This window comes from Talpa occidentalis, unplaced genomic scaffold, assembly GCF_014898055.3.
Source record: "Talpa occidentalis isolate TD23 unplaced genomic scaffold, MPIMG_talOcc4v2.1 talOcc4.4, whole genome shotgun sequence".
Taxonomy (NCBI): Eukaryota; Metazoa; Chordata; class Mammalia; order Eulipotyphla; family Talpidae; genus Talpa; species Talpa occidentalis.
Window position 1 is genome coordinate 130482630 of NW_023604295.1, and position 13439 is coordinate 130496068.

The window sequence follows — 13439 nt, forward strand, 5'->3', positions numbered from 1 at the left end:
CTGGCCCAAACTGGGCTCTTGGGTAGGGGGATGATTGTTCTGTTGCTGCTGACACCTGAAACCAGGACTCTCCCCAATATCCAGATCACTGCCACGGCAGCTTCCCCCTGCCAACCCCAGACTCTGCCAGCTCACGATCCTCTCACACCTCTGCATCCACTCTGAGTGTGGGCCTGGGCCTTCCTCCACTGAACACCCTGTGTCTGTCAGAGCCCTGTGTCTGTCAGAGAGTACACATTCAACATTAGTTTTTTAATGAGTTCATAAACCTTTCAAAATTCAGCGAAATACTATCTCTTCTGTAAACCCTTCCTCAATGTTCTGTTTGCTCTGTGCTCCCACAACCAGGGAATCTCGCTGCTCGTGTAGCCTGTGTGGGCTGTGACACTACTGTGTGTGTGCTCTCTTACGCTCTAAGTCCCACCTCATTGCCCAGGTAAAGAACCTCACAAACCTCACTCAGTTCCTTCTAACATAAATGATATGCTCAATAAACACTGAAAGTATTGAAGTCTTATGGTTTTTAATGAGCTAGATTTCTCTTTTTTAAAAATAATAATATACACATTTTTGCAAAATAATCACACAGCACAAGAGGGTGGAGAGGAGGAAGTCTCCATTCAGCTCCAAGCAGTTTTAAGTAGGCTCCTTTTTATGGAAATTTATATTGTTCCCAGTATTTTGCTCTTCAAAAGTTGGTTTTTAAATAAGTGCATGGACCATTGTGTTGTCAGCTGAGTTATTAAAGGAGAAAATTTATGCTAGAAGTTTCTAGAGGAAGGCAGGAGAAATTATAAGCAAAGAGAGTAACAACTGTGGAAGTCTAAAGAAGAAAAGACAAGTAAGGGCGTGGCTTGCTAAGAGTTTGCATTTCATCGTGAAGGCCAGGACGAGTCGAACTTAGCCAGGAATCTGCTGACCTATATGTATCTCAGTTTGCCAGTGGGATTGAGGTTGCCCAGATAAGAACTCATTTTTTTCTCCACAGTTGACTCAGGGTGCCCTGAGACCATGTGCTTATGGATGGTTTCTGACATTCTTTAGACCCCAGACTAAATAAATCCAGGTATCTCTGAGTTTAAAAAAGAAAATATGAAGCAGTGTTGCCAAACTGAGAAGTTCAGATTTTGTACATTTTACAGAATTTTAAAAAATAATAGCAACAATAAAACTTTTACTGTTCCTTTCACATTGAAGTTCCATGAGCTTCCTCCAAAGTGATTTCAGGATTCAATACACACAACATTCCCTCAAAGAGGAGGAGGCTTGAAGGGGAAATATGAGAGTAAGCACAACAGTCTCCCTATTATATTGGGGACAAGTTTTTTCAGAGCAGTCTTCCAGAAGTGCTCTTGATAACTATGAGATGAAAAATGAGAGTCCAAGTTCTGAGGGCCAGTGGACTCTAACAGAGGCAGCAAGGCACCAAGGCCTGAGTATGGCATTGGGCTCAACTGTCTTCTTAAGAAAGTGAAACAATTACACTACCCACTTGCTAGAGCTCTGGTGATGACTGAATGAGCTGGTGTACACGGAAAGGACTTGGAAAGAACAAGAGAAGGTAGTCTGAGGCCCAGTTGGGGACCATCCATCCTTTAGTCATTCACATCACCACTGCCTCTATCACTCATTGCTACTCCAACTCTCGCTGTTAGCTGTAACTGAAGATGAGATGCTTATCAGAGTCTCCACAGGCCTCCTCTTCAGTGAGCATTATTTCCCAGCCTTCTATTGTATGCCACGTAACCATTTCTCCTCTACTATAATTATAAAATGAAGAATTCAGACACCCACTTTCATATTAGTGTTGTAGATACACAGCTTTATTTTCTCTTTTCTTTGCACAGTGCTTTCCTGAAGTCCAACCTAGTCATCGCCATCTTGCTCAATGGAAATAACACCAGAATGAAATAAATCTGCACTCCCTCCACCAAAAATTTTTTTAAAAATTTAAAAAAAGAGTAAGAAACGTGAACACAGATGAACCTGCTCCTGACTGACTTTTATTCTTTTGTGACATTCAGTCTCTGACCCAAAAGTCAAAGACTCCTGTTCTGAAAATGAATACAAAACCATCTGACGTTTGGTTCCTAGTAAGCCAAAGCTTCTTTGAAAAAGAAAGGACTATGTCATTTTACAAGCCTATCAAGTTATACTACTGATTTCTGGAAATAAATTTGTCATTGAAGGCATGAGGCAAACACCTTTTTAAATTATTTCATGCAATCTGTGGACACATAATGCCAGCCAACTCTCTGAAAGGCCTCATTGTGAGCACTGGTGCTCAGAGGCAGCTAATTGCTGGCCTCCTTCCATCCTCCTCCTGCAAACACAACACCATATTTGTCTCTCAGCTGTCACTATTTGTTAGGGCCTATAAACAGAGAAGATTCTTTCTTAGCAACCACTGTTGAAAAAGTAGAACCCTATCTCCACCTCCTCTCCCCCCTCCACACACACACAAAGCCTGAAATGAGGAAAGAAAAGAAAAGAAACCTTACAAAGTAACTTGTGAAAGTGAAAATGACAATCCAATATGGAAAGTTTCAAAACTACTGGCTGCTTTTGGCCTGGGGAAAAAGAAAAGAAATTCTCAGAAAGTTTTCAGAAGCCAGCTGCCAACAGATGAAAAGGCGACTGACTAGAAATGATCTCACCGCCGCTTGTAGACGTCTGGTCACACAGCTATCTGCAAGATAACCAAGAATAAGCCAGTTACGTTATTTTCTTGGAGAATGCCTTGGGCTTCAACTCACTATTTTTAGTCTTCGGTGTCAGACGCCATGGGAAGCCACCGCAAGTCAGTTCAAGGATTACAGATTCACCCAGAACAGGTAAAAGTTCCAGAAACAAAAATCCCCATAGAAACAGCTGCATATCAAAGGGATTCTGGAAAGGAAGGGAGGAGGGAAGTTGGGTCTTCATGGACAGTTGGAGAACAAACTATGATGGATGCTACATTTTGGAGAGAGAATCGTCATATTTATAGACATTCCTCATATTTGTAAAGAAAATGTGAACCTTGACCTTAAAAAACAATACTCCAAAGGATCTGTGGGAGCACCTCTTGCCATTTAAGCTTTCAGGAAGTTTAAAATGTTTCTGGAGTTAAGTCAGTTCACTCTTGCCTGCCTGAGAACTGCCAGTTTGGAAAACAGGACTAGTAGGCATGGAAACAGGCATCTTGGTAACAAAACTCACAAAGTTGACTGGAGGAAACCCGTATAGAATCCTCAGAGGGAAGGACAGACAATTCTGTGAGGCCAGATAGTATGAAATCTAAAATGAGGGTAATAAAAATATGCTAAGCTTCAGTAATTGAGTGGAAAGAATTGAACTTTGGTGAGCCACAATCCTTAAGTGCTTCCTGTCTGCAAGTGTCAGTATTGCTAATATCCAAAGAATGAAAGCAAAAGATACCCAGAAGGTATTCCCATTATGCTCATGAAGACAGGTGTCAATTAAAAGTTTATTCAGAACTGAACTCTCGTGCTGGTGTTTCAAAACTGAAAGATGTAGAAATACTGTGAACAGAAAGCCTTTATTGATTACCAACTTGCACAATTTTCATTTTGACCTTCACAATAGCCCTCTGAGAAGGATGTTATCTCTGCTGTGTGACAGATGAGGAAACTGAGGCCCAGAGGACTTGAGGTTGACAAGCAGCAAAGCCAGGTTTCTGATTTCAAGCCAGGATTCATTCTCCCCTCCCCCCAGCTTCCACTCTGCAAGTGCTGTGATGTTAGCAGGCTGCCTCCACCATCACTCCTGCTACTCTCCTGCCAAAAACACCATTGCAGGAGCAGGCAGAGGCCACAGTAAGTACTTTTACTGTAAAAAGCGCCAAACTTTGTTGTATATTGGTTTTGTATCTTTAAAAATTTCTTTTCCTTGGTCATAAAAATGTCCCTTCTATTGATAGTTTCTCCTTGTTTCCCTCCTCCTCTTTTCTCCTCTCTCACTCTCTCCATTCTTAAAATTCACCTTACATTGGCACTCCAAGCATTCTTCTACATCAGCATGTCCAGGGGAGTTTATATGAATTCAGGGCATCTCAGAATACTTGCTAGGCCCAAGGGTACTTCAGAGACCACCCCACTGCAGCATCATAGTAAGGTAGTAAGGCATACAGAGCAAATTGGAGAATTAGTAACAGCTGCTGCAAGTTTTTCATGGCCCCTGCTCTCCTAGGAGGCCTGTTAACATTGTCTGAGTAATGCTAGAAAATGGAAAAGTCGGGGGACAGCACACTAGTAGTTAATAGAAGTAGTGTGGCTCAATTTGGGTGCCCAGTCTTTGAAATCTATAAGTGAAGCCATGGTTTGAAGACTATATATGTAACTATATGTATTTACAACTATTGTCAAAATCACCATATTTCAACTTAGTTTTCCCTTTTTCACATACAATTTTTAATCACTTTTTTCCCTTCTCCATTCCTCCCCAGTTATAATTTATAGATTTAAGGAATAAAATTTTTTTGTCAAGATATAAAAGCATTACATTATGTTAACGTCATCTATGAGGGATTAGAGACTTATAGTCTTGGAGAATATTTTCTTTCCTAAGTGTCCAATTTAATATAACATGAGAGGAAGAAAAGAAGGGAGAGATATAAAAATGTATTCAGTCCCTACAAACCAAAAATTCTCCAGGGTTATTTATAATACAGATATTTGTTTACATTTGCTACCATTAATTTACATGAGTGCAAGAGTCCACACCTCATGATATCATTTACACAAGATTCAATAAAATGTAAACCAAGTTCAGAGTGACAAAAAGCAGATGAGTGGTTGAGGCCAAAGAGGACATTGCTTGCACCCACATTTGTATGACAGCCCCCACATATTAAAAAATCATTGGGTCCAAATAGCAACAGTGATGAGCTTGAGAAACCTGATTAAGTTTCACCAATCAAAAAAAAGAAAGAATATCTAAATTACTAAAAGCAGGCATGGAAGAGGAGACATCACTACCAACTGTATAGAAATTACAAAAATTTTAAGGCCATACTATTAACAACTTCATGCTAACAAGTTAGACAATTTAGATGAAAAGGAAGACTCATGGGAGGATTCAGTTTCAATGAAACTGAATGAATGAGAACTCGAAAACTTGAATAGTCCCATAACCAGTGAAGAAATTGAATTGCTAATTGAAAAATCTTCCTTCAAAAAAAAGAGTAGGCCCAGATGTCTGCAGTGGTGAATTCTACAAAACATTTAAAAGACAACCAATACCGATCCTTCAAAAATTCCTCCGCAAGTTATAAAATGGAAAAACTCCCAACAAATCACACGAGACACATACACCACACACCATGACCAAACTGATAATGTCTGTAAACTATCCAGAAAAAGTAAGATTATGGAAAGGAGAGAGGCTGACAGGCTTATAGCATTTTATCTTTGCTAAATATAGTTTTCCTCCCTAAAGCCAACTGACAGCTTCTGGCTAAGCACCCCTCTGGCCCCAGGATGGTTATCATTTTCCAGCAACTCATCTCCTATTCCAAGGACTAGGCTCTGGCAATCACTTCCTCGGTATGCAGGGGTGGGAGTGTTAGGGGGAAACCAGAAGAGGTTTTGCTTCAGGCTCATAGAAAGAAACATTGAAGAAAATGATTAATGATTTTAAGGCCCAAGAACCTGAATTTTGTCGCATAGAGGAGGAAGGCCATGCCCAAGGAGGCTATGAGTAAGTATTCCAGGAAGAAATGTCCCTTTGATATGAAGATATCATCCTGGAGCCAGGAGAGAGACTGAATCCTGCCTGCAAGGGCAGTACTTTGGAGTAAAATCTCTGTGTCACCACATCACTTGATAAATAGGTTCACACAAAGCCTCCTGGCAGTTGCAGAACACATAAGGAGAAATAAATGGAATCTAGTCAGAAGAGACTCTTCACAGCAGGAATACTGTTACCTGCAATAAGTGGCACAATACTTAGAATTCAATACTTAGAATTTAGCAATGTGGCACAATACTTAGAACTTAGAATTCAATAATTTGTTAGCTGGCATAATACAGAGCATAGCAAGATCGAGATCTTGCAAGATCAAGACCATGTCCACTTCTATCAACACGCCCATCTGCACTTGAGCCAGGGGAGTCACCGCAAGCTGCCCAGCCTAATGTACCATTTGCAACCATGAAGAAAAAGGACTAGAGCTTGACCTTTCTGTTTAAGAGCCAAAGACCTCAAAACAGGCTTGATGAACTAGCCTATTCCTGTGAGGCCCAATGACAGATAAGGACAATAGAGACATTCATCGTGAGGAAGGAGGAGGAGCAGCTGAGGGGTGAAGCCAGACACAACTGCAGGATGGACAATAGAAAAAATTGCTGATCCTGAGCCAAGTGTGCAGCTGACGTGGGCGCCCCATTGCCCCAGCCACTGTGCTGCTGTGTCTTGCTGGAAGGCAAGTGGCTACATGTGGGAATGGAAAAAGAAGTGTCACCAAGAACTCTCAGGCTGGGAGCCCAGGGAGTTTAGTTGTGGGTTGTTCTTGGATGAACATGAGCACGAGGGATGACAAAATTAATTTAGAGTAGAAAATTAATTCAGTCCCATGGCCATCTCCAGGAAGGTAGACATGCTGGGGACACCTGAAGTTGCAGGCCCACCTCACAAGCCCAGAAGGGCTGGCCTCCAGCTCAGAGGCTCCATCTTCCCAGGAACTTTGTGGGTCTACAGGACAAGCAAATGCATCCCCTAAACAGAGCACGACTGGAGTAAAATAGAAGCAGCTGTTATCTCATCACCTCCATTTGGGTGCCTTTAGGTTAAAAGGAAGAGGTTGAGAAAGAGCAAATTGGGTGGGCTGATCCTATTGCATGAGAGTTAACATTTGAGGAAAAGAGAAACTGTTGTAAAAACAATAACATTTAAAAACTTGGATGGTGCACGGGTGAATTGGTGAAGGAAATTCTATGGGGACTACACCTGAGGGAGGAGGGAAAAAAAGCAAACATTGTTTAAAAATGAACAATAATAATGTAAAACATATATAAATTTTTAAAAATTAAAAAGAATAGAAGGAAACAAAAAATCGATTAAAAAACACAGCAAAACAAAATAAACAGGCAACTATAAATCAGAGACATTCTGCAGGGGAGGGGGAAGAGAAAGGGATGCAGATGTGGGTTAGGGGAGCACAAGGGACTCTGGTGATGGTCACAGGTGAGCTGGTGGTAGAAATCCTATGGGGACTACACCTAAGAAAAGAAAGAAAACAATATAAAAAAAAAAAAAGAGAAAGAGAAAAGATAAATGAACAACCATGCAAAATAGTTTTAATTTAAAAAAGTAAATAAAAGAAATTCCATTCTTTGTTAAGCAAAATAAATAAATAAATAAAAACTTGGAGCCTGTCCTAACCAACACCCCCCCCCCCAAACCCTCAGCCGTCTCCCCTCCCCCCACCCCACCATGCTTCCGAGTGGCCTCTCTCTCCAGCTGAGTCCTGTAGCACATTAAGGAAGGAAGAGCAAGGAGAACCCAGCCAGGGGCCAGAGGCACAGTTTTCTCCACACTCAGCATCTATACCGGCTGCCCCTGGAATTTTGTGGAAGTGAAAAGTCAAAGATATCAATTAATTTTCAACATTGCAAACTTGGAGCTTATGACCTTGCAAGTACAGTCTGTGCTTAGGTAAGGGATAAAGGAATGTATGTGCTTTCCAGTTTGGAAAGGAATGTGTACTTTGTGCACATTAGTCTTATTTATCACGTTTACTCAGTTTTCAACTTTCTGCTCAAGAACCATAGATGGATTTAAATAAAGTAGAAAAGAAAATTGGATTCCATCAATCAATGCACTAAAATACAACCAAAATGAGATGTCTTAAGGTTATATCATTTCATCACTTGTAATTAATATTGTCTGTGCATGCCCCGTCTGAGAAAATATTTATATATTTCATTTCCTACAGAGAAATTCATCTCTGTCTTTCCTACAAATTGGAAAATTACATAGTGGGTTAGGAAATATGGAAAAGTATTATAATTTCAATGCCTAATTTTAAAGTGAAATTTATGATAGAAAAATATTCTTCCATCTAAGGAGTCAGAAAATCAATTGATTTTGAGGCTTTCTCCTTTTCTTAAAGAAAATACCTGGCTTTACTTTAGAGAAATTATCATTTTTGATCTTGCAATCACTCTGATGCTCCAATCAAAATTCAGTACTAATATTTATATCAGAAATAATTGAAAGAATTTTTTTCTTTTCACTAGAAATACTCATTTCTCAGATCACAGAGATGAGGTCTTTTTTGTGTTTCCTTCCTATATATGTTAAATAGGGTCTTTTGAGTCACTTAAGTAATTATAGGGTTTCCCTGGTGGTCTAGGTGTTCAAGTCTCAGTGCTATCACCACTACAGCTTGAGTTCGACCCCCAGCCAGGGAGCTGACTCACATATGGTGCAGCAGATCTTTCGTGTCTCACCTGCTGCTCCCCTTAACAGTGTAGTTCAGTAAATCCACCTGTTCTGCTCCCCACTCTGTCTCTGATGAATCCTCTCAGGTCCCCGCACCTCTGGCCTATACCCCAGTTCTTGTATGCTAATAGAAAAAAATGTTTTAAAGGAAGTATAATATTTAGCAATAAAGAAATAAGGCTTGTGCTGTAATCTGGGAAGAATGAATTAAAATCAAAGACTGAAAGAATCCTTGGGACTAGGAATGACTAACAGAATTCCAAGATAGCACCCAAAAATTCCAACCCTTGATATATATACTCTGTATCCACAACTCTTTACCTGCTAAATGTGGAGAGAACTGTGAGTACCACAACTCTTTACCTGCTAAATGTGGAGATAACTGTGAGTATGTTCCATGATCACTTTGTTACATAGGACAGCTCAGTAGAGGACTGAAATGAGATCCCCTCTTGGCTTTGTAGGAGCAAGTCGCCATTTTGTGGAGAGGACCATGACAAGCAAGGGAATGACATCAAGCCTCTCAGTCTTACAACCACCAGGAATTAAATTCTGCCAACAACTGGTGAGTTTGGAATATGAGCCTGAGCCTTATCTTCAGCTTCATGAGCCTGAGCAACCACCCTCAAGGCTGACACCTTGATTTTAGCCTGTGAGACCCTAAGTCTAACTTGTACCTAGACTCCTAATTTTGTTTGCCTTCAACTGTTAATGTGTGGCCATTTGTTATTCAACAATACAAAAAAATACACTGTAATACCTTCTTGCCCACAGGCATAGAAATTCCATAATCCCTACCATTTTCATGACAAGCAGCCCACATCCTCACTCATGGCTCCCTCATGGTTTCTTCTAGATTCTCCTGCCCCATGTCTGAGCATTTTCTGTTTATGTTCCCACAAATAAGTGAATGCTTCTCTCTGTGTCATAGATCCAGGGATCCAAAACCATAGATGCCGTTATAATCACCTACTGTAGCACCTTCATAAAGTCAACTAATCTTAACAACCCTTTGAGGTGAATACATTATTGTGATTTCTGTAATAATTCAAGGAGCTGATAACTTGAGTAGGGAAGCCAGTCTCAAACCAGGACATCTTTCATAGTGTCCCCTGCCCTTTTCTCCTCTTCTGCACACCTGCCACCTTGCAATAATAATAGGAATTTCTTATGAATGTCATACAGAATTAGTGAAAACTCTGCCCTGGAGATAATTAATAACATATAGACCATTCTTTCCTCTTGAGACAAACCAAGGATAAGCTTGGTTTGGAGCCATAACTTATCTAATTATGTTATAATTGTTACCCCAAGTAGAACCTGAGTCAGGAATATCTGGCTTTATGACCCTGGGCAAACTAGTTACCTCTGTGAAGTTCCATTTTCTCAGCTACAAAATGGCTGCCATATTGGAGGTCAGAAAGGCAGTTGATTTGGTGGGGAAGGAGGGAGGGAGAGCACTCATCAAAATCAACTAACAATCAAAAGCAACTTAACAACTAAGCAACATCTGAGTAGAACTCAGATGACTGTTATTTAATTAATTCATAGGCGAATTTGAGTAAATGCCATACTAGTAAGAAGTTCCCATAAAAGAAAGAATTGGCTCCTTTTTCTTTTCCTTTTTCTTTTTTTTCTTAATTTCCTGGGAAATTATTTCTCAAGAATTTAAAATAATTCAGAAGTTCTTGTAGGAGTAGACTAGGAATGGATTTATTCAAGGTATATGGCAATCCTACTTTTAGAACTCTAAGAATGGGCCAGGTCATCACCAACAGAAAATTTTCAGAAGGATCAACATCATTTGTAAAGCACAGACTATAAAATAAAAGTTAAAAAAAGAATGTGAACTTCAGAGTTGCATCTATCTGGATTCCAATCTTGCACCTGCCATTTATTCTCTGGACTTCCAGAGTTAAGTATTTAAGAGAAGTACTTAACTTCTTTGTGTCTTGGTCTATTCATACATAAAGTCGGAATATTAATGGTGTTTTCCACATGGTGTTATGAAGACTATTAAATGATTAATATACATCTATAGCACTTAGGACAGTACCTGGAACTTGCTAAGCATTCGATAAACTTCACAGTTTATAATTCAACAAAAGTTAATTGAATTTCTGCTATACACCAGCCACTGTGCTGAGCATTATGAATACTAACAAGAAAGGAAGAAGAAAAACTAATGTTTATTGAATTTCTATGATAGAATAATCATGGCAGTTGATTTGCATAATAATCTTAATCGTTTTTATTAGCATCCATTTTAGATAGCTATTGTTTGCCCAATTTTATAAATAAGGAGCATGGGTAAAAAGAGATTAAACATGTTTCTTAAGGTCGCCTAGCTAGTAAGTGGTAAAGCAGGGACTCAGAGCCAAGACTAGGCTTAACCCTGCTTTTCTATAAATAAGACAGAATCCCTGTCCTTGAAGAATGAATAAGCTACTGTGAAGATCCACATGTAAATAACTAAAGGCAGTAAGATGTCAGTACCAAAATGGAGCCATACACGAAGTGGAGATATTGGTCAATAGGACTAAGGAATTCCTTGGAGTCTCACAGAAGTGACATTAAAAGGAAAAATAAGATTTCTCCCAAGGCACAAAGGCATTTGGGGGATGAAAAGGAAGTCAAATGCAGATTCAGAGACATCAAAAAGACCTGAGATAATGGAGAAGCGGCAAAGAAAGTGACCAAGAGACCTGTCTCTGGAATGGGAACTTGAGTCTTTCCCCACAGAGCATGTTGTTACGTGCAGCAACCCAGGGACTCATCTCTAGTTGCAACATCAGCAGTTTCTAATTGTGAGCGCCAAGCTGCTCTGTGTCACTGCCGGTTGCCAGCAGCCCAGACCTTGGTCTGCACCCAGGTTCTGCTGCACCTTCCAGTCTTTCTGTTTGCTGGCACCAAGAGTGGTTTACATTACAGCATTTACTCCTCTCATTGTGTCAAAGTTGTTCCACAATAGCATCTACTCGACTTGTTTCTTCTACCTACTACAGTCCACCCTGCCTACCACTGCCAGATGGTCTCTGCTCTCCGTGTGTCTGGATGGTTCTGCAATAGCTTCTACAATCCCACTTTATCCACTTCATTTGTTTAACAATATATGTTTTCAAGCCTGCCCCCATTCCAGACAAAATTAGTCTTTCTTCTTTGTCACCAGACTACATTCTACACATGCCTTCCAGAGCCTTTGTTCTCTGCTAATAGACTGTGACTTTCTCTAATGTGAACGCCTTGGAGGAGGCACCAGTCCTGCTCATCTCCACTGTCTAGTCCAGTGCCTAATCCGAGCATCTGATAATTAAATAACAAATGAAAAAATGAATGCTACTCCAGATGTCAGACATTTAATAACCTCCGTCAAAATGATGCATCCAAATGGCCCAATATGTGCAATAAACCTAACATGAGCAATAAACCTAGAAAGGGCATTTTTATACCGGTTATTTTATACTGGTCATTACTAAGTTTTCCTCCTTCCACTCCAAGCTCCTACTGCCTCTTCCTTTATCTTCAGTTTGTACCAGATGCCTTTTTTACCTTCATCGTTTTGCTAATATTTACCAGGCTATAAAGCAAATCCTCTCTTCTCTGCCAGCTATGATCAAATATTTTCTCCATGATGTGCAAGTATCTTTTCTTTTTTTTTTCTTTTAAAGATTTATTTTTTTATTTATTTATACAAGCAGTGGGTACAGTCAGAAGCACGGGAGGGTGAGAGAATTCACCAGAGCCAGAGCGGGGAGCAGAGCAGGCAGACTGATGAAGTACACTGCTGAGGGGAGCAGCGGGCGGCAGGAGAGGTCTGCGCGCCATGTGGGACCCTCCACCAGTGGCCGGGGAGCAGCCGGGGATTGAACCAGCACTGCAGAGGCTGCAGGCAGCTTTGCAACCCAGCGCTCAACAGCTGTGCCACCAGGGAGGCCCACAAGTATCTTTTCTTGACTACTTCCCCACCTGCAATTTTTTTTTCAGAATTGTCTTTGACTTTTGAAACCTCTAATAACTTTCTACCTGTGTACCACCCTCAAGTTATTTTATAAAAACTTATCTTGTCCTCACAAATTCAAGAAATGTCATTTCTTGTTTCATTTCAACCACTTCACAATACGCAGAGCTTACAAACAAAGGAGAAGCTGGTAGGTTCACAATGGCTACTTAATGACTAGTTTAATATAATGTTATCCCAAACGTTTTTACAATAATAACTTACTCTTTCTATTACCATTGTCATTAAGTATGATATAAGGACAAGGAGTTTCATGGGAACTAGGTAGCTCTCTTCTGGTAAGAGAACTGAGATATAACTGACCTTTGCCATCTGTGAGTGTTTTCAGGGATTGTGCAGCAACATACCTAGAGCCAAGCCTATGCTATTGTTCCAGGACTGGGTATTGCTGCCTTGAAAATTCGGCTTTTGCTTATTTAGCAGACAGGCTCCTGAGTCTATAGATTGCATCTGCATTCCTGGGTCCAGCTTCCAGGAAACATGCACTTCGATCTTCATTCTATTCCCTGCAGCTCTGGCAGACATCCACACTGTTTCCATCCAGACCTTCTCATCTGGAATAGCAGATCCATCTTCTTTGCCAGAATAGGCTTATCCTTAAACCAAATAGGGCAGCTGTTTGCCAAACTCAGAGGTGATGCTTGATTCTAATGATCAACATGGAGCTGAGCCATTGAGGCATAAATGACAGAATGGAAAATTATGATGCTCAATTCCAGAGTAAGAAACATAATTTTAAAGGATCTATCCAGTTGGCTCCAGCCTGTAAGACACCAATAAAGCTCATCCTCAATTATATTCTTTTTACATTTGTGGCAAGAATATAAATGGGATATTTACTTTTCCAAAGTTTCCTTCGAATCCCAGTTGGGAATCTTGAAATTAAGGAGATTTTTAATATGAATAAAAAGAAGGTGGATAAATAGAAATTGTTTTACAATTTTCATTTCTCAGTTATTCATTGATTCCCTCTAGA

At 40.2% G+C, this 13439-nt stretch overlaps 1 protein-coding gene across 2 annotated transcripts in view; it reads left to right on the plus strand.

Moving 5' to 3' along the window:
- Positions 1-3726: 3726 nt before the first annotated feature.
- Positions 3727-13439, plus strand: part of PDLIM3 (PDZ and LIM domain 3) — a 55417-nt gene continuing 45704 nt past the window's right edge. The window contains exons 1-2 of one of the 2 annotated variants that reach the window (XM_054701030.1): positions 3727-3818; positions 8910-9010. The gene's annotated coding sequence lies outside the window, so the exon portion shown is untranslated. Of the gene's footprint in view, positions 3819-7639; positions 7657-8909; positions 9011-13439 lie in introns of those variants that run through there. The other variant, XM_054701029.1, reaches the window with a different exon arrangement.